General features: G+C 34.6%; 1 long non-coding RNA gene across 3 annotated transcripts in view; it reads right to left on the bottom strand.

Annotated features, from left to right (window-relative positions):
- The window catches only part of LOC138918799 (uncharacterized), a 42,924-nt gene extending 23,641 nt beyond the window's left edge, over positions 1 to 19,283 (bottom strand). For 2 of the 3 annotated variants that reach the window (XR_011428561.1, XR_011428559.1), the window contains exon 1: positions 19,064 to 19,282. This is a non-coding gene — a long non-coding RNA (uncharacterized lncRNA). Of the gene's footprint in view, positions 1 to 19,063 lie in introns of all 3 variants that reach the window. The other variant, XR_011428560.1, reaches the window with a different exon arrangement.
- Positions 19,284 to 19,991: the final 708 nt, after the last annotated feature.

The raw sequence follows: 19,991 nt of genomic DNA, 5'->3' as shown, positions 1-19,991 counted from the left end.
ACCAGATATCCATTATATCTAAGAAGCAACATATTCTTTCATGTCCTTATCATCATAAGCCATTAAATGATCCTTCCATGCATAGTATTCCACTACCCTGTAATTCTTTAGCAACGTTATGAGGCTGCTAAGTGTTAACACATGCACACGCACACACACACACACACAACTTTAGACTTTCCTGAATACTACAACAACAAACTATTTTTATTCAGACACTTTATACTGGAGAAAGCTATTTTTGGAATGAATCACATCCTGGTCTTCAAAAACAATGGGATAAAACTGGGTACTAAATACAAGGGCAATATTTCCACTGTGAAAAGGAAATATATGTGTGCGTGTGTGTGTGTGTGTGTGTGTGCATGCACACAAAACATTTCTCCAAAAAGCTGTCAATGATTGACTCAATTCTCCGCGTATTTTGTAATCCATTTTATCACATGAATACTGTGCTTTCCAACAATTCCAAATTATTCATTTTTATTTGCTTCTTCTGAGTTCCTCAATAAATAATATAACTATCTATTAGTGGTTGTATTTTATTTTTAAAGTAAAATTCTTATTGTTGCCAAATAAAGGATTATTAGGTTTACTATTGTGTACCTCTTTCTCCTTCTGATAAGCACTGAAATCTTCAAATCTTAGAGAAGTGTGCCCTTTGCCAGAGGAAAATGGAATTTCTTTGAATCAGATGGTTCAGGGCAGCTCACAAACAGACGGGAGAGTGTGGCTGCTCTTGACCTTCTGCCACACAGATTAGTTCACACAGGGGAGCCCGCCTCGTGCTCACTTGTTTGTGTTTTCTCTAAATGGAGGTGGTGTGGTCCCGATGCATATTCTAAATGATTTTTTCCTTTTTGAAAAAATACAAAGTAGTCTTGCCAAATCAAAGTTCTAAAAATAATACACATTGCAGTGAATGGGTATCTGTTTCTAATATCAATGTGACATCTGTATTATTTGCTCTTTTTTTTTCTGACAAATAGAAAAAAAATTTATTATGAATGATGTGAACGGAAAAAAATCTAAGTGAATATTTTTCTTTCCTAGGGCAATTTTTTGCTTTCATTTAAAATTGTTCTTCCATGTTAAATATGTATTTCTGAAATTAATAGAAAATATAATTTTACTATGTGATATTCTACAGAAAATTTAGGAATCAAGTATAAAATATTCTAATTCCAGTTGGAAACATTTTTTTCCAATGTTTAGATACTAGAAGTGGAAATGATAAGATGTATTTCCAGAATATACATCCTTCATTTGCCGAGTAAATTGTAGGGATATTATGCTTGAACATTTCTTGCTTAAAACATACATTTATAAATATATTGTTATTAAAATTGAAAATCCTTTTTTGAAACAAAAATGCAGATTTTGGCTTTGTCCTTTGAAAATCTTAATTACATAGTCATTGTCCAGATAATTACTAAAAGAATTACAGAGTTGGTTAAAATAAAAGTATTAGAAACAAATTTTGTTATATATTACATTCACCCACTTTTTAGTAATCTCAGAATTTTATGTTACAACAGCCAAAAACAAAATAAAATTTCCTTAGAGAAAATGGTGAATCCATACTATGTATACGATATGCTTTTAAAACATAGATTTGAAATTAGATAATGGCCTCAGAAAGTTTGTTTTTGGTCCTGGCAGGATTAAATAATATTTCTCAGACAAGCCTTTCTACCATGATATTGGTATATAAATATCGTGTTAGATCAGTTAAAATGAACAATGGATTGGCTAAAGCTTGTCTTCAGTAATTAATTCTTATAATTGAGCAACATTGATTTTTTTGATCTTTATACCAATAAGATTTTGACATACTGGTTTACTGGGCACTATACACGTTGATTAAATTTAAGAGAGAAAAATGTAAAGAAATATAGTAATAATTAGAAAGCACAGAGCTTGACTCAAATAATTAAGAAAGTAAATATTTACATTGTATGTAGGCCATTTCAATTAGAAGAAATTTTCTCTTTTGCCTTTCAGCCTCAAAAAAATAGAAACAGAGTGGGGGGGGGGGAACATGAGTAGGGAGGTGGTCATAATGTGTATTTTTTAGAGTGACCTTCTGATTGTACCCTTGTGCAAGTGTGCCTGTAATGGTAGAAATTTTTGAAATTCTCTCTGTTGGCAGTTTTATGACAGACTTGTGGGGTATTGAGGGTTTTTAGCACCTACTTTGTCTACAAATAAAGCCCCAATGCAGAGAACATTTCTGCCATTGAAACAGGAAAAGAATTGTGTTAATTTTGGCTGTAACGTCACCTCAGTTACTAGCAGAGAGTGACTTACAATTAAATTGCAAAATTTTATGCTCTATGACACGGTTAAAAAACTTAGTCTATATTGGGATGAGTACTAACAGTGCTCATTTAACAAAATTTGCCTGTTATATGATGCTATCCCCGCTCCTGAGCAGTTCAAATTTAGTAGAGGATGGGAGGGAAGAAACAGGAGACAATTCAACCAAACTTGAATACAATGTTTCAAATTATAGAAGAGAAATCTATGTAAAATGTTGGTGGTGCACCAAATAGGAAGAAGGCAGTGGGACTAGAGATGGCTAACTTATGAATAAATCACACTTAACCTTAAATGCCATGCTATAACTGGTATTTAAAATTCACTGGGTAATGAAGAGATGTCAAAAGATTTGAGTTCCAACAAGACAAATGTGGTAGCCATATAACATCTCACACTGATTCTGGGCATAACAAAGCATCTTTAAACAGGAGGAATGCTTTTCAAGACTTCAGAATCCAGCACCACCATCCCTTCAAAATCCATAGTCATGGAGACTCTTAATCTGTGCCCTCATTCTGGCCTCCCGTTGGACCCTGCTCTCGGCCTTTGCTTTCTAGCTTGAAACCTTACTGGCTCTGCCTCTTGTCAACCTGACTTCCTCACATTCATCGTGGCTAGGTTATCTGAGAGAAGTCCTGGCTCTATTCTTTCCTAGTAGTTCCCTCTTAGAGTATTATTTCCCTCAGGTGGTATCTAGTTATCTATACCACAGAGAACTGTTTCAAAAATTAAAATGTGGTAATGAAGGTAAAAGCAATATTTTTGTTTTATTCTTTTTATTTTATCTGTTATGTTGGCTGCTGTTCCTGGTACAAAGACAGTAGGTTAGTTCCTTGGGTCGCTTACATTTCTCCACTGCCAAATGCTTCCCGAATCCTCCAGCGTTCTTTCAGGCATTCTCCTCGGCTCGTCTCAGGCCATTTTGTCAAGGCCGTGTTTCTTACCTGGGCTGCACTTGCTGCCCTCTTCTGACCTACAGTCATCATGGCTTTGATTGGGCAGAAACAAACCAATTTTTAGGCTGTCTCTAGAATTAACTCTTTTCAGGCTCTACTATTGCCATCTTTTAAATTCCTGCCTATAGTAATAACTGCTGTTTCTATTATATTTAAGAAGTCTGCATATACACAATTATAGGACAAAGCACTGTAGTTGTCTACAATTAAATTAATGGTAGCAATAAAAGTTATCCTATTTCCACGATCATTTCAACTGCGCCAAATTTCAGAAATGATCTATAATTAGATGAGGACTCAGATAAAAGCATAAATAGGCATATACTAATATAATAAACACATATAAGTTTCTTATTTGAGGGTTTTCAAAAAAAATCCTAATGTGCCATGGATATTTTTATATCCATCCACTCAACAGATATCGATGCTTATTATGTACCTACTACTATCCTGCAGAATGGATAATTTATTCATCCACCCAATCAACAAAAATTTGTTTGCTCTGTGCTCTCTACTATCCTTTAGCAGAGAAGGCACAGACTCCAAGAACTTACAGTCTAGCAAAGCAGACACATCAGTCTTCAAGTAGTTGCATTTCAAAACACAAAATGATAAGAGAGTTATGTGAAAAAGCTATAGAGTAGGGTTAAGTAATTGCGCCTACAGAAGTCAGAAAAAAAAAATCCTTCCTGGATACTTGCAATGCATTATCAAGAAAGACTAGAAGATAGAAAAACAGACAAGGAGAATAAATGGCAAATTCAAAGACATAAAGGCATGCCTTTGAAAGAAGTTATTTCTTCATGACTATTATATAGGAAAAACAATTCTGAGAGACATGGGAAATAAGGCTGGAAAGAAAGGCATGGCTCATGATGGTACCTGAATTCTTGGTAAAAAGACCTTGATTTAAACCTGTAAGCAACTAAACAATGGGCAGCCATTAAATGAGGGTTAATAGAGGAGTAACATGATCAAAATAGCATTTTGGAATTGAGTCTCTAACTACTGTACTGTTTGACTGACAGGCTGAAGTGGAGGATGATGTGACAGTGGCAATTAGAATAAAGGTGAAAAAAAGAACAGTTGAGACTTATCTAGAATGTACATGAGTTTTATACAAAACACTGGAGAATGCAAAACAAGGTGAGAGACCAGACTGCATATTTTGATCACAAGGCAATAAAACTAGAAATTGATAACAAAATAATGAACAGAAAACTCAGATCTCTTGGAAACATTCCATATCTACACACATCCATGCAATTTTCTAAATTTTGAAGACATGAAGAAAATTTCAAATGTTTTCAAATCAGAAGATTTTCCTAAAGCTTATCTATATCATGCCAGTCAGCTCCTCCAATTCTTCATTCACTGCCCATTGCCTACTGAAATTCCGACTGGCGGGGTTCAGGATTCCCTGCAATCTCCTTTCACTTTACACATTTGCTACTCTTCCTCTCATCTCTTGTGTCAGCAAAAGTGCATTTTATTTCCCCCTAAAATCACTATGCATGTTCCTATTTCTCTTCTATCTCCATTAATTAAATTTCTGTCAATTTTTTTCTGAACTATTTTTACTTCTTTCTTAATCCTGTAATTCTCCTTGTGTATACTCTATCCCTTCTCAGTGTTCTCATACTAGTTTATTTATTCTCTGGTAAGATTCTTAACATCTTTGAGCTGTATATATAGTTTTCTTTGTGCTTATCTGAACCCTCTATCCTTAGATTAAAATATACTTGAATACATGGCTCATATAACTTACTTTTTTTTTAACCACTTGAATTTCCTAGCACAGGTCTTTGTCCAAAAATGTTTTCAGAAAATAATAACAAAGTGAGAGAGAGAGAGAGAGAAGAAAAAGAGATGGAAGGAGGCAAAAATTACTGTCTAATTTAAAAATAATTCTGAATAATAATTTAATATGATGGGATTAATTGAGAAAATGAATGTCTTTGTTGGCTGGAAGGTTTCATGGTTCTGAATCATAAGACCTCATTAGGCAACTATATTTAAAATCCCATATATTATGTGATTGTGGCTAAGTAGAATAAGTGAAATTCCAGGTGAATTACATAAGAAGATCACCTTGGAAACAGAAACATAAAACTATATGCATCTTACGAAGAGACGGTTTATAAGAGATTCCATGAGAGCTCGATTTGAAAATATGATGTTTCTGTTATGATGAAATGCTATAGCACCACGTTTGATGAATGAACACAGAAGCACGTTCTCATACAAGAACAACAAAGCCCTGGGGGGTCCATCAAGTCAAACTGATGCACCATTCAGGCCGTGTTTTCCTTATTCCCATGATATCTATCTCCTCCATTCTTCAACAGCACTAGTAACAGAAGCTCATTTTGCTAAGACGTGTCTCTGGGTAGTCTAGCTGAAGCTATTTCTCCTCTCCCTCTGTCTCCCCCAGCACTTCCCTCTCCCTCTCTCTCTCAGCTATTACTTAAGAGTGTTATAGTATTTTATTGCTTTTTTCCCAGATAGTAATATCCAATTTCTCATCAGTCCCTTATGTGCATTTCTAAACCCAAGCCCATCTTTTAGCTTGATAGAAATCAACTGCATGAGTCCAAGATTATTTACAAACAAATGCTTTGCAGTTTTAATTAACTGAAATGTTATTTACAATACCCTTGTGTTTAGGGTTTAATCACTTTATAATTGTGGGATATATTTTAACAGATGAAAGATATATCCTCTGAGAAATAACGTAAGGCTATGTATATATCTGATCTTTTATCTGACAATCAAGTCACAAAAGGCTGAATTTTTGCTCAACAGAAGATACAACTGCACAATCCCTTTTTTTAAAAGCTGATTTAAACACACATTTTGAAAAATTAGCATCCTTATTTATTAAACCTGGGCACTAAGTGTGGAATTCTAAATTTAATCCATAAAACAACATATGTATGATTATAGTTGCATAAATATATAAAAATTATAATAACAGGCATGGGAATGATAAAAGCCAAACTCATTTGCCATCTCTAGGGAGAGAAAAGGGGAAAAAATTAAGGGACTTTGAACTTCATATCATAGTTTAATTGTTAAAAATGAGACAGAAATCTAAAACAAATGTGTCCCAATAAAAAGATTTGACAAAACTGAATGTTACATATTAAAATGGCTCCTATTTATTAAAGTCTCCCTAATACCATTAAGTTCTTTACATCTACCATCATAACAACCCATAAGAAAAGTATATATTCTTTCCATTTTATAGAATAAAAATTGAGGCAGGGAAGTAAAAGAAGCTGATCAAAATTGCTCAGTAAATCAAGGTTGAACTGGGTTTGAACCCATGCATTTTGTCTCTTGAGGCCATGTTCTTAATCACTGCATTACATAATTTGTTTTATTTTGTTCTTTGTTACTTTTTTGTGTGCTTGAAGTCGTTCATATTTTTTTAATAAATGCAAAAACAGGAAAATGAGAATATAAATGTTAGTTAAGCTAAAAAATTCCATTTTTTAATGTTTACGCAGAAGCTTTGGCAACTTGTGCCATGATTTGTGAGTATATAGATGATTAGTAACAGACATTTGCAATGACACTCATTCTCATGATGTAAGTACCGTCTCACAGAAGGCTACCTTTAAGAGACACAAAGAGTAGGACTTTGGATATTTTCCTAAGAAATGTCAGAGTTCTGATTGTTTCACATATTGACACATCCATCCTTTGGACTTAGAGTCTTAGAGTATTTCTTATTTTCACCCCATGCATCTCTTTTTAAAACAATGGTTTGAGATCTTCTCAAAGGTCAATGTAGGAGTGAGGAGTATGAGATTTAGATATTCCAAATCCAGAAGGAATCAGAAGATAGGTTATTCTGAAATATTTCAGTGATGCCTAAAGAAAGCAAATTGTTCAAATAGATTTTTTCCTTATGGTATGTGATTGATTTAAATACTTTGAGCAAGTTACAGAATCAACAGCAGGATACTTCCTACTCTCAGTTCTCCTGTTGTTTCTCTGCAAAATTTTCTTTACTCTGTCATCCCACCAGTTTCAGCCACTTCGGTAGCTGTAAGTGACCAATTTCTGTTTCGTCTGCTCAGCCTGACTGCCATGCTCCTATTGTCCCCATCTCTGTGCTAACATCCAGACATTGCCTCCAGGCAGAAAACTGACTATTCTGAGGTTGTCCCATTTGTTTCCTTTATTTTAGATATTATAGTTTTATAAATTTTTGTTCAAAATCTGAAAACAGTTATTTCATATATTGACTCCAGCTTTTTAATTATTTATGGTGGCTGCCACTTCAACCAGCTATTCAACTATTTTTAGAAGAAGAAGTTGTCATTATAGAGCTGAAATGATCAGAAAAGACTCATCCTTGATATGCACCCATTATGTATATATGTGTATGTGACATTTATTAAGTTAAAATTTAGGTAATGATTAATAGTGTACCATTTCATAACCACTGCCTAATCTTGGGCATATAAAATTTCTATTAGTTTGATTTTTTCCTTGCTTTATGGATTAAGATGCTTAGCCTAAAGTAGTTAAAACACTTGCCCAAGGCCACACAGACAGGATTGCAACCCAAGTATTTTAATGCTAATTTCTGTGTTCTTTCCAAAATAGTACAATGCCTCCTAAAACAAAGGATATAAAGAATGGGCCCAGGCTATTAAGAAACATCTTCCTGTCCAGTCAAAGCTGTGGTAAGCTTAGGCCTCAACATACACACTCATATTCCATCATCAGCCTTTTATTCTGACAAGCTAAGCTACAGAAGCCATCTGGAAAAAAGAAAAGAAATTTCCCCACCCATCACTTCTTCCCACTGACTTCAATATGACCCATGAATACTGTTAACAAATACCAGCTGTCTTGACTCTATACAACATTTACTTCCTCTTTGTTTGCCTTCACTTCTTGCAACTATTTTAGGAGGGAAAAGGGTTTGAATTCATCTTGACATCCTGACATATTAAACTACAGTAATCAGTTGGATTTGCTTTATTTTGATCTCTTCAATGCCACCTGTATTCTTTTACTCACAAAAGGTTAGAAATATCAGCCAAAACAATAATAATTACTAAAGTTTAAGAAACATTTCAGATATGATATATTATTAAAAATATACTGTAGTTGTAAAGAAGTCATATACTAGAACTGAATAATGGACAACCTGTTTTCTCTTAGATCTTTAAAGTACTAGATCAGGAAAGGAAACTTTTGTCCCCTTGGTGTATGTTTATAACACTTTCAAACGTTTATAACAGTTTCTTTGTCTGTAAAATGAGTGGGTTGGATCCTTGAAGTCTTTCCGGTTCTTCGTAATTTATAATTCCACAGAGAGATATCATTCTATTGAAGGCAGTGTGCAGGCATCAACGCAGCCCTCACCTGCTCTTTGATCTGTTCTCAGTGAACACACACAGAGTCTGGGATTCACTTAAGAAAATCTGTATTGAAGTCTCCTCTTCTTGGTTAAGTACCCTTTTGCCCCTGGGAAAATTATTAACCACATTTGGGAAAACTATGAGGGAGACTATATATATGATAATAGTTCCTTCATTGGGAAAATGAAAAGGAAATACCTACATCAAAGTAAGTTTTAAAGACAAAGTAAATACATGAGAGAATACTTTGCAAGCTGTAAAGTGTTGTACAAATGTGAGGAAGTCAATGTAATAGTAATTAAGCTAAAAAAAGGAGAGAGAAAAATAAAAAAAATTAGCTTCAGCTAGACTAATCAGAAACATATCTTAGCAAAATGAGCCTGTGTCACTAGTGCTATTCAATAATGCAGGGCATAGAATCATGGGAATAAGAAAAATGGTGCATACCAATAAGACGGTTGATCTCTCTAGTAAAGAGATCATATTTAGAATACCATCTGCAATTTGATTAAATTTGTAATAATTAAATGTCATTTTTCAAGACTTGCCCAGCTTTAGCTGTGTTTCTTTGCAGGTAATTATTTTGCATGCTAAATAATTGAGTAAAATTGAAATATGATTGTAATCATATATGCATTTTTCGAGTTATTAATGATGGCATTGATTTCTGCAATTCCGCCAGGGGGAAAGCATTGTTTTTGGTTTATTATTCAGGTAAAGAGGGTAATTTTAAAGCTTTTCCCATGATCTTTCTTTTCACAATAGCTCCTACTCCACAGATTAAGAAGCCACATGGGTATTGTGCTGGTTGCTAAATATGTCTTCCAACAACTCATTACAGATAGGGAAAAGAGCCACAGGTTGTACCCACAGACCCACTGGATCCACTAGGAGATGGACTTAGTTCCAATCAACATTTATTATCTGTCATCAATAACTCCCCTCTCTGATCAGTGGACCATAATGATGGTTTAGATCTCCATTGAGTAAAGCCAATTTATTCAAAGCTATTGTTCTAGTAATCCGATAAAGGTCTGAGTATTTCCATTTTTCCAATGCACAGTAATTCTCAATAATGGTGTGTAGTCCCTTGGGGAAAAGCACAGAAGAAAATTAACGGTACATAATTGTGGTGATGTCTCATGCCCCTTTACAAGGTGACTAGCCTCACCTTTATTCATGAGGTTCTGGGTCTTTGTTCTGGCAAATGTATGCAAAATGGCTAAGTTCTTGAAACTGGACTTGAGTGCCTAGTTCAGTTCTAGAAACTGAAGAATTACCTAGTGATAAAGGAAAAACCATTCTGATATTCTTTTTTTGTTTTTGGTTGTTTTTGTTGCTGATGGTGGTGAGGAAGCTTTGCCCTGAGCTAACCCCTGTGCCAATCTTCCTCTACTTTGTATGTGGGTTGCCTCCACAGCATGGCTGACAAGTGGAGTAGGTCCACAACCAGGATCCAAACCTGCGAACCTGTGCCTCTGAAGCAGAGTGCGCAGAACTTTAATCACTTGGACATGGGGCCAGCCCCCATTCGATATTCTTATTGTCACTCAAGCCCTTCTGTCCTTTACTGACTATGCCCACCTTGACTTGTCAGTTAAGCGCTACCACTTAGTCTTTGCCATACCCACCATCTCCACTGAAATCGGGAAACATATTTTTTGACTTGATCTTGCCTCATTCTCAAATTTTAGAGAGAAAACAATGCAAACATTTTCAAGATTTTTCAATGCATTGCTAAAGGGAATGTCCTCTGAGCTTCCTGGTGGATGCGAAGGAAAATCACATGTGATAAATTCACTCTAATATTCCTGCTGCCGTAAGACTTTGGATACTCTCTTTTATGTTATGTTAAAGAGGTATATAGAAGGGATATTCTGGGCTCTAAACCTCACTGAATACAGGTTAAAGTTTCAGTCAATCAACTGAGCAAAGTATTAGAGCCACTCCTAGCTGCTACTTGAGGTAACATATTGATTCAAGAAGCTCTGGTAAGTGTACTAATACTGATAAATTTGACTCAGATGTTGTCTTTTACTCTCTTTGGGCTAATATCCCTAGAAAAATTTCAGTACATATTCTGCAGGTTCCTACCAATAAGAAATGGAAATTTTTTATATTGCAGAAATTAGTGCCATTATACTGTGTATAAGCTACCTCTTCCTAGGTTATGCATTCAAATAAAAACTGGCAATATTGTGAATTCAACTTACTTTGTAATTTTTCACCCACAGAATCAAATTTTGAGTCTTATTTTTATCTGTAGCAGCTTTGCAACTATTAGAGAAAATAAATAATTTTAGGCCAATACCAGAAGCTCTCTGGTTTTCTTACAATCACTTGAGCTGATTAAAACACTCAGCTTGACATTTTATTTTCATAATCTCTGCAGATAAGCCAAAGGCGGTTGTCCTCACCCTCCATTTAGTCACCATTTACTCTATTATGATCAAGCGCCGCAGACCCTTGTTTTCCCAAAATTTTGTCTTCCTTAGGCACTTCATACAAGACAATCACAGAAAGTAACTTGAATGACTGTTTTCCCATTGCATAATTTTGACTACCAGCCTCCAATTTCCCACTATCAATGAGGTCATCACTGCACTGAAATCCAGTTAAGTCAAATCACAAATCCTAGATGCCTAACTTTGTGGATATGTTTCCTGATCCCATTCCTCATGCCAAGAAATCTTTCCATCAACGTTCAGGCAGGGGAAAAATAATAATTCTGGAAATCCAGTAGACAGTGATGGTTTAAGTCATGAAATTGGTTACAATGCTTTTGGTAGTGCCAAAAGACCAAGTGGTATAAATGGGACTGGAAAAGCAAAAGGGCAAAAAGGGCTGTTCCACAAAGATTAAGAAGCTCTTATCAAGCCTGAGGCTGAGTTGCTGGAGAGCTGTTGTTTCTTCTGCTTCTCTTGGAAGAATGTAAGAGCTTTCCACCTTATAAACAAATGAAAGGGAATGGCTCTTCTTGCCTCTTTCTTGTCTTCTATCAGTGCCACCTACTAGTGTAACATAACAGGAAGCTAGGGCGTGTTAAATTAGTTTTTAGTCCTCTAGCTCCAGTGATAAAAAAAAGTATAAATGGATAATGATGTACATGAGAGACAAGAAACACTTTTCAGCACACAGAGTAATTCTTAGATTCTTAGCTTGAATTCCATCAAAATCTCACTATTATTTCTAATATATCCAAATAGTCTCATCATTGTCATATTCAGAGACTACTATCTAAGTACTAGTATTATGTGGGTATATTTAAAGCTCAAAAGTGTTTCGTAAGCGTGGGTTATAACTAGTATTAGCAGGTGTGATTGCAGCTATATTTATAGTAAAAGAAAAGTGATGGAGCCTAGTTGCCTGGAGCCGCTGATCATAATGGAAGTCCCATTTCTTCAGGACTTTGGAGCCCTGTGTGAAGTAAAGACCTTTTGAGGGAAAGGACGGATTACTTTCAAATACACTTATCTTTATTATACAGATGCATTCTGAACCATGGCTGCTGTCCACAAAGACTAAAGAAGTCCTCTTTAGCAGAAGTCTAGGTCCTGAGGTTTGCATCAGCATCTTTACAGTGATGTGAGTTGATTAGAGACACAAGAGAATGTACCCAGATCCGTTTGCTTTAGATGGTTTATTGGTCATTTTTTTTCCTTCTGTATTTAGAAGTGACTGAAGGAATGTTATTTTTCTCTGTTAGAAAATGAAGTCTTGCAACTGAAGAAAAGAAATAGATGATGAAAAAGAATGGTCTTAATGACAATTAATCAGGACCCAGACAGTGAAAACTCTGATAAATAGAAAGATTTGAGGAGGAGATAATGTTACTTCTCATTGGCCTTTCCTCTGAACCCTAGGTTTGGGATATCTGTATGAAAGTCACTATGAAGCTGAGAGCACCTGCAACTTCAATAATTAGTTTTTTGAAGGGGGATTTCATCTGATGTAGTTTAAGTCCACATGTTATGACTTTTGGACAACTGGTATGGACTGACTAGTATCCCAAAGAGTAAGAAATCAAGAAGCTTTTAGGGTTAGTTTTGTTTTTTGTCTTACATATTCTCTGTGTATCCTGTTTATTCCAAGTAACTCTGAGCCTTAGTTGTGGTCTATGACTGACGATAGCAAGAAGGGATCCGAATGTAATGGTCACTGGGCTCTGGGTACATTATTTTTTTATTGATATAATGGAATTGGAGTTTAGATAATACATTCCTATATTATCTTTGGTGCATTCTAAATTTATTGAGTTTAGGGCTATTTTTGTGAACTTGGTTATTCCTGAAATTTTGAAAAAGTGGAACACACAAGAAATGGGATTGAATGAATCAAATTTGAATGCACTGAAATGGCTACACCCATTCCAGTGAAAGTGGCCCGTGTTGCAAATGCTGTAGAAGGAATTCAGACCACCCAGAGATCTGAGTGGAACTCTTTCTGAGATGAACAAAACAAGACAATAATCAAAAGGAGAGCAATGGATTTTAGTTACTTTGGAACTTTATCCAAATAAGAGAAGTTTCATTTTGAGAACTTCAATATCTCCGTGTGATATTTCGGATTTTTTCATTTTTCCTATTGATCTTGGAGTGGTAAGATGAGGTAGTTTGGGACATTATAATGATCTATTTCTACAAGTGCTTATAAATGGGGGTTACTGGCACTGGTTTAGCTAAAAATAAAGTAATAATTTGTTTCCATTCACTGTTATTCTTTGGCCTTCTCTCAGTAAGAAAATGATATCGAGAGAGGTGACTGGCAAAGCAGGATTTAAGCATGTCAGGGATCTAGTCAAATACCATCAACCACACACTTATATCAAACATCTAATAGTGACGGAGCCTGTTAAAAATTCAAACAGGAGGAACACTGAAGTCAAAGCACGTTAAACCCTCAGGAACAAGTCTTAGAGAAGTGGTGGCCAAAGCCAAACTCAAGATGTGTATGAGCTGTGAGGAGTAGAAACAAGCAATCATAGATGAGTAAGAGGCCCAGTTAAGAATAAAAGTTTGCATAGAATGGAACTTTAAAAAATTGTAGAGAGAACAAGAAGTGTTTTTATGAGAACCCTCAAAAATACTTTTGGTCTTAGAACAGAGAGCCGGAGAGTGAGAAGTTAAAGACGCTGATAAGAAGAAAACTAGACTAATGAATTCAGAAGAAAGTGAGATTGAAGAAGTTAATCAAAAGATTAATCAAAATCAAAAGATTAGAAATTTTTCTTTAAGTTAGATAAGGAGAAGAAGAAAAACAGACACAAAGGAATATTTAGGGAGAGAATAGGCAGCTCCTTCAACAGAGAATGACATGCTTAGTGCCTAAGAGAGTTTTGACTTATAAATATGTTGATATGACCAAGTACTATGAATCAAATCTCTTTTATAAATATTATCATATTTATTCTGTCCTTATGAGAGGAAATGTTGGAATGGAAAATGTTTGTATCATCTCTATTGATCTAATAAGTTTTGAGAAGGAAAGCATTAACTCGTACTTATTATTACAACTTCTGCTTGGACACTGTACCTAACACAGGAAAGGTTAACAAAGGGAAAAGATATTCTGAGCCAAGGTTTTCACATTATTCTTCAGATTTAATAAATACCAGTTATCTTTGCTGTAATAGAAACAAATTGATTAAAGATGATAATAAAGTAGAATCAAGCTTCTCATCTTGTAAACAAAAGGCATTGCATTATTCTCAACAGTCATGTTTTCCAAATTTTCTGTGCTTTGAAACAACTTTGTGCAACATTTATTTTCTCCACACATCATGTATATGCAATATGATTTCATTTATGATTTACGAAAAGCTAATTTATTTCAAACTAAAGATACATTTACAATAACTCAGGGTCTTACGGAATAAGAATTTATTTCTGTATAGTATTACTAATTACAAAAGGTTCTAACAATTCAAACTTAGTTGCATTACTGTGAGATAAGCACCATTATCATCGGTTTGCAGATAAGGAAACTGGAACCGAAAGGTCAAAAGTGACTTGTGTTAAGATCATGCTCTTAATACAGTGCAGTTGGGGACCTGAACCCGGTTTTGTGATTCCAAGCTAAGTATTAACTCCACCCCACTACATGTTCATAACCGCAAGACAAAAAAAGTTGACCTTCTACTCTAGTTTCAATCTCCAATCCAATTTCCATGGTGATAATAAAACTAAATAGGAATACCTCTTCTTCCAACTGAGAACGTTAAAAATTGCCTTTGTTCTTTCAGAAGTCAGAAGCATTTGTCTAAGATTTGAGGGATAGGTCTAACTAGTATCCCGGTTTCATTAAAATTTTAAAAGATATTGCTGTGCCTCACAGAATTTTGAATTTTGGCTATCATTATTTACTTGATTTTAAGTCATAAATTAAAATGATATCTAATTAAATACGCTAACTTTGCAACTTAGACTTGTTTCTTTTTGAGATTAGAAAACTGTTCTTTATTTTTTGGTAAATTTCAAACATAGTTGTAACGATTTTATCTTAAAAAAAAGAAATTCATTGTATTCAGTATTAATCTTTAGGTGGAATATTGCTTTTATTATTGATGTAGAATTAATAAATGTCTTTCTCCTATTATAGGCATGTGAAAGAAAAATAGAAATTACTCATAAAGTATTGGGAAATATCACTGATATGGTACAATTTCAAGTTCTGCTAATGACTCACTGAGAAAGTGAATTTCTCTTTCTGTCCTTTTTCTTCCCATTTCTCAAGAACAGCAATTGATATTATTTGCAGTCATTAGCCAAAACTGTCTACTGGGAACTGAAGATGAAGAGATTTACTCTCATAAAGTACTTTGAAGTACTCTGTTTCATAGTTTAAAAATACGAAAAACAACATTATCATTACCACTAACATTGTAAATGTAAGGTCAGCAAAACTTTATGTCTGAAAGACAGTATTTCCCGGGATTAAAGCTATTCCAAGTGGAGGCCTTGAAAGTCTAAAATAATAAGATATACCCCACTATGGAATAGCTTTCACATTACACTTTTCTCTAAAAAATAATACTTCCAGTATAAATTTTTCTAATTGCTTGAAGTTTAGATGACAATACTGTATTTTCTGAAAAAAAAAAAAGAGAAAGAAAATAAGACCCCTGCGAGGCAGCAGTTCCAATAAGGCAAGCTTCTGTAAGGCGCGCTTCCCTGTCTGATAAACGAAAAACATCAGCAACTAAGGAGAGGGGAAGAGTTCACTTTTTATTCCTTTTCACAAGAAAACTGCATTTCATCTTTTTCACTCAGATTCAAAACATATACTTTTCCAATTTTTAAAGTTGTACATTTTTCCATTTAGAATAATAAAAAAACGTTATGCACTCTGCAATCTTCTGGAGTGCTGTCTTTGTAAAATACATTTCTCTACATGGCCTTCTTTTGTGTCACAACTAATAACCTGAAGTTGTACGTTTGTGCGTTATGCTGTCAGCAGTAACTCTGATAACAGTTTCCGAAAAACACTTCCTTTTTGTCACCTTTTGTTGTATAACAAAACTTTATCTTTTCACTGTTATGTAAATATACATTTTTAGGAACCAGAATGTTACCCTATAAGGAAAACGAGCAATTTACTTTTCATAATACTGAAGGTGATCATCTCACGTCTCTTTTTCCCTTCCTCTCAGTATGACATTCCATGTTTAGAGATAAAACTGGGATTCAAAACTGATAGATTGCCATTACTAGTCACCACCTTTTCTAGTCAAACCTGAAACTTTAGTGGCTTGCTCCTCACACAAACAGAACATATTAATCCTGTGCATGAGCTATTTTTCCACTTGAACTGGCTGTTACATGCAAAAATGAAACTAATTCTCAAATGAATTTTTTCTAACTTTTTAAACTACTACCCAGTGTAGAGGTATATTTTATATTATGACCCAGGACATATATCTGCCTGCCTGTCTATCTATCTGAAACAAAATATCATAATGCGATTTCTAGATTTTGCATGTGAGAAGCACCCTGATAGTTTCTGTTCTTTTAAAAACATTTTTTTAAAGACGTGAACACTGCATTAATTTCATTATTAATGAAATCAATTAATGAATAACATCTCTATCAGAACTCTTTTCTTTCTTAGTGCTCATGTCACAATGTGATTGACAATTTTGTACTTAAACATTTCAAACAGCATATTCTTTTGCAAAGTTTCTAAACTTTTTATATTATCCCTATGCCTATTGCCAACCCAAACCTAATTTGGAGGCACAAATGCAGGAGATAATTATCATCAAAATTTCCTCTCTCATTTTCCTGGAGGACTGATACCAAATACTGTTTGCTGTATTTTCTGTTTTTTCTGGGAAGACAGAAGAGACATAGTGCTTTGTTTTATAAAACTTTCACAGAGAACAGCAATGCATTCTCCTACAGCCGGCACAGATGGAGTGTTTCCTAGAGCCGCAATATGAGCGAGAATGGTACAGGCGCGTTATCCTATCCACTGCCTAACCGCACCCCTGTGCCCCTGCCTTGTTGCATGACTTACAGGGGGAAAAGGAACAGTTTAAGTTCCTTTGATCCCCTGCTATTCTTTGAAATATAAAAAAAATTTTAACAGGTAAAATAAATTCAAAAAGTACCAAACAATTATCTTTATGATATATATGAAACAGTTTTTAAGACCTTATACTATGGAAACGATTGAATGTGATTATTATGCTTTTTAACTGTCTGATGGTCTTAGAAATTGATAATCACAAAGTTCATAGGAGTAGAAATAACTATACTGTTTATAGCATTCAAAGAGATATGATTACCTGAACAATATTTCTTATTACATGATATTGTTTGGTTAATAAAATATACATAAGTTAAGGATTTTATGGGAAGTATGATTTAAAAGTGCATCAAACATTTTCAGAAAACTAATTACCACTTGACATTCATCTTTGTAGTCTAATTTGATTACCAAACATTTCTGTATGCAAGTGCTTAATTATGGTACAAAAACTATTTTGACCTTTGTTTATGTAAGATACAGTTTACCCAAGTATTTTGCTAGGGACAATAAGGGCATCATTAAAATCAGTAAAAATAATCTGAAAACTAATTAGAAATAGTTCTATTTTTATTTTATTTATTTTTATTTTTTGGTGAAGAAGAGTGGCCCTGAGCTAACATATGTTGCCAATCCTCCTCTTTTTGCTTGAGGAATTCTGTTGCTGAGCTAACATTTGTGCCAATCTTCTTCAATTTTGTATGTGGGATGCTGCCACAGCATGGCTAGATGAGTGGTGCATAGTTCCTTGCCTGGGATCCGAACCTGCGAACCCCAGGCTGCCCAAGCAGAGTGCGCAAACTTAACCACTATGCCACAGGGCTGACCCCAGAAATAGTTCTATTTTTAAATAAATGCAGGAAAGCTTGTTCTTTCCCTTTGAACAGCTAAAACTTAAATCTGTGAAAGTAACTTAACAGACAATACCTAGAAAAAAAAATCCAGCTAGATGAATTACATAAAACTGTTTAGCTGATGAATTTTACCCTAATTCATCTGAGTGTTCTTGTAGGCTTTAAAAAGATGGCAACTACAAAAGAAACAACAAAGTATAAAAGGATGGGAGGATGGGGCAAGCCCCATGGCATAGTGGTTAAGTTGTGCATGCTCCACTTCAGCAGTCTGGGTTTGTGGGTTTGGATCCTGAGCATGGACCTACATCACTCATCAGCCATGTTGTGGTGGTGACCCACACATAAAGTGGAGGAAGATTGGCACAGATGTTAGCTCAGGGCTAATCTTTAAGCAAAAATTGAGGAAGATTGGTAATAGATATTAGCTCAGAGCTGATCTTCCTCAGCAAAAAAAAAATTAAAAATAAAAATAAAACATAAATACATAAAAGAAATACAGGATACTCTGAGTTATAGTCCCATTTTTTATATAGTAACTGTTGATGAGACATATTATCCTTAATCATCTTTTTCTTTCACCTGGGTATTTTCACCTATTTTTAACTATTTTAATTATGACACGATTTGTACTAAGAAGTGTTCCTGACAGAGATATCCAATGTAGTTACTATAAATACAGGGGTATAATAAAATAGGATTCTTTCATGAAGACCTCTATGAGCTCGAAGTTAGATAATTTAGCAATTTAAGAAAAGTTATAATAGGAGGCCAATCACAATAGTTCAATTTTTAAGTTAGAATTTGACTATATACTAAATTTTTTTTACTAATTCTTTACCCATATCTTGAATCCATCACATTGCAGATTCTTCATCAGAAAAACAAATAAACAAAAATGTCCATGCGAGCAAGTTTTTACCACAGAATTTAACAGAACTCGGAGCAGAATTGACGGGTGCCACTTCCTGGCTGGGAAATTAAAGACAGTAATGAACTTCTTCTAGGTTCTTTCCCCTCTTACCTGCTGGTTGAAAAAGCAAAGAGAGTGACCTTGCAACCACATGTGCATCAAAAACATTAATCTGTGATGCTCTTCTTCCCAGGAAATCTCTTTCTAGGAAGTATCTTTTGGAGACAGGACGAGATGCGTACACAGATGTATATATGCAGTATTTGTTATGGCCTTGTTCATAAGGAAAAAGTTACAACAGCTCAGTGCAGATTTTCACTCTAAAAGAAGTGGTATAGTAACCTCTTTCCAAATAAGTAACCATTGTTCAGCGGAACAGGCAATTTCCTGAATTTAGCATAAACTAATTATGTAATTAGCGTTTTACAATAAAACTTGAAAACTGAGATTGCTTGAGTTTAGTCTAGCATTTTCCAAGACTCAAAATCAAATCTCGTTCATCTCTACGAATTCTATCTAGAAACTGGACAAATTGAATTAGAACAGTTTGTTCCAAATTCACTCATTTATTCAACAAACATTTGTTGAGAATTTATTACCCCATGGGCACTGTGCTAAACATTGATGCTAAATAAATCAAATACCATTTTTTAGGAAAACAAGAATCTTGTGAGAAATTATAATAGAAGTGATAAGAAGGGTGGGTTTTTTGGGGTTTTTTTTTGGCTTCCTTGATTCTTTTCTATAGACACATTATGTGACTATGGAATATAGTCACTCTCAGAACTGCACGTACTTTCAAACAAATATACACACTATTAAAGAATTGCCTTATCTTTTGCACACACACACAAAAAGCTTATACTAAGTCCTCTGAGATATACAGGGGTCAAATCTTTGCCTACTCTCAAAAGCAAAACATCTTCACTGCTCGGGGAAGACTACAAAGTCAAAATAAAATAACTGAATCTTCTAAAGTAGTAAAATCGAATATCTACTTGAATAAGTTAACTTTCTTCATGATTTCTAACTGGCATTG

The sequence above is a fragment of the Equus caballus genome, chromosome 18 (assembly GCF_041296265.1).
Source record: "Equus caballus isolate H_3958 breed thoroughbred chromosome 18, TB-T2T, whole genome shotgun sequence".
Lineage (NCBI taxonomy): Eukaryota > Metazoa > Chordata > Mammalia > Perissodactyla > Equidae > Equus > Equus caballus.
This window is presented reverse-complemented; position numbering and strand designations above follow the sequence as displayed.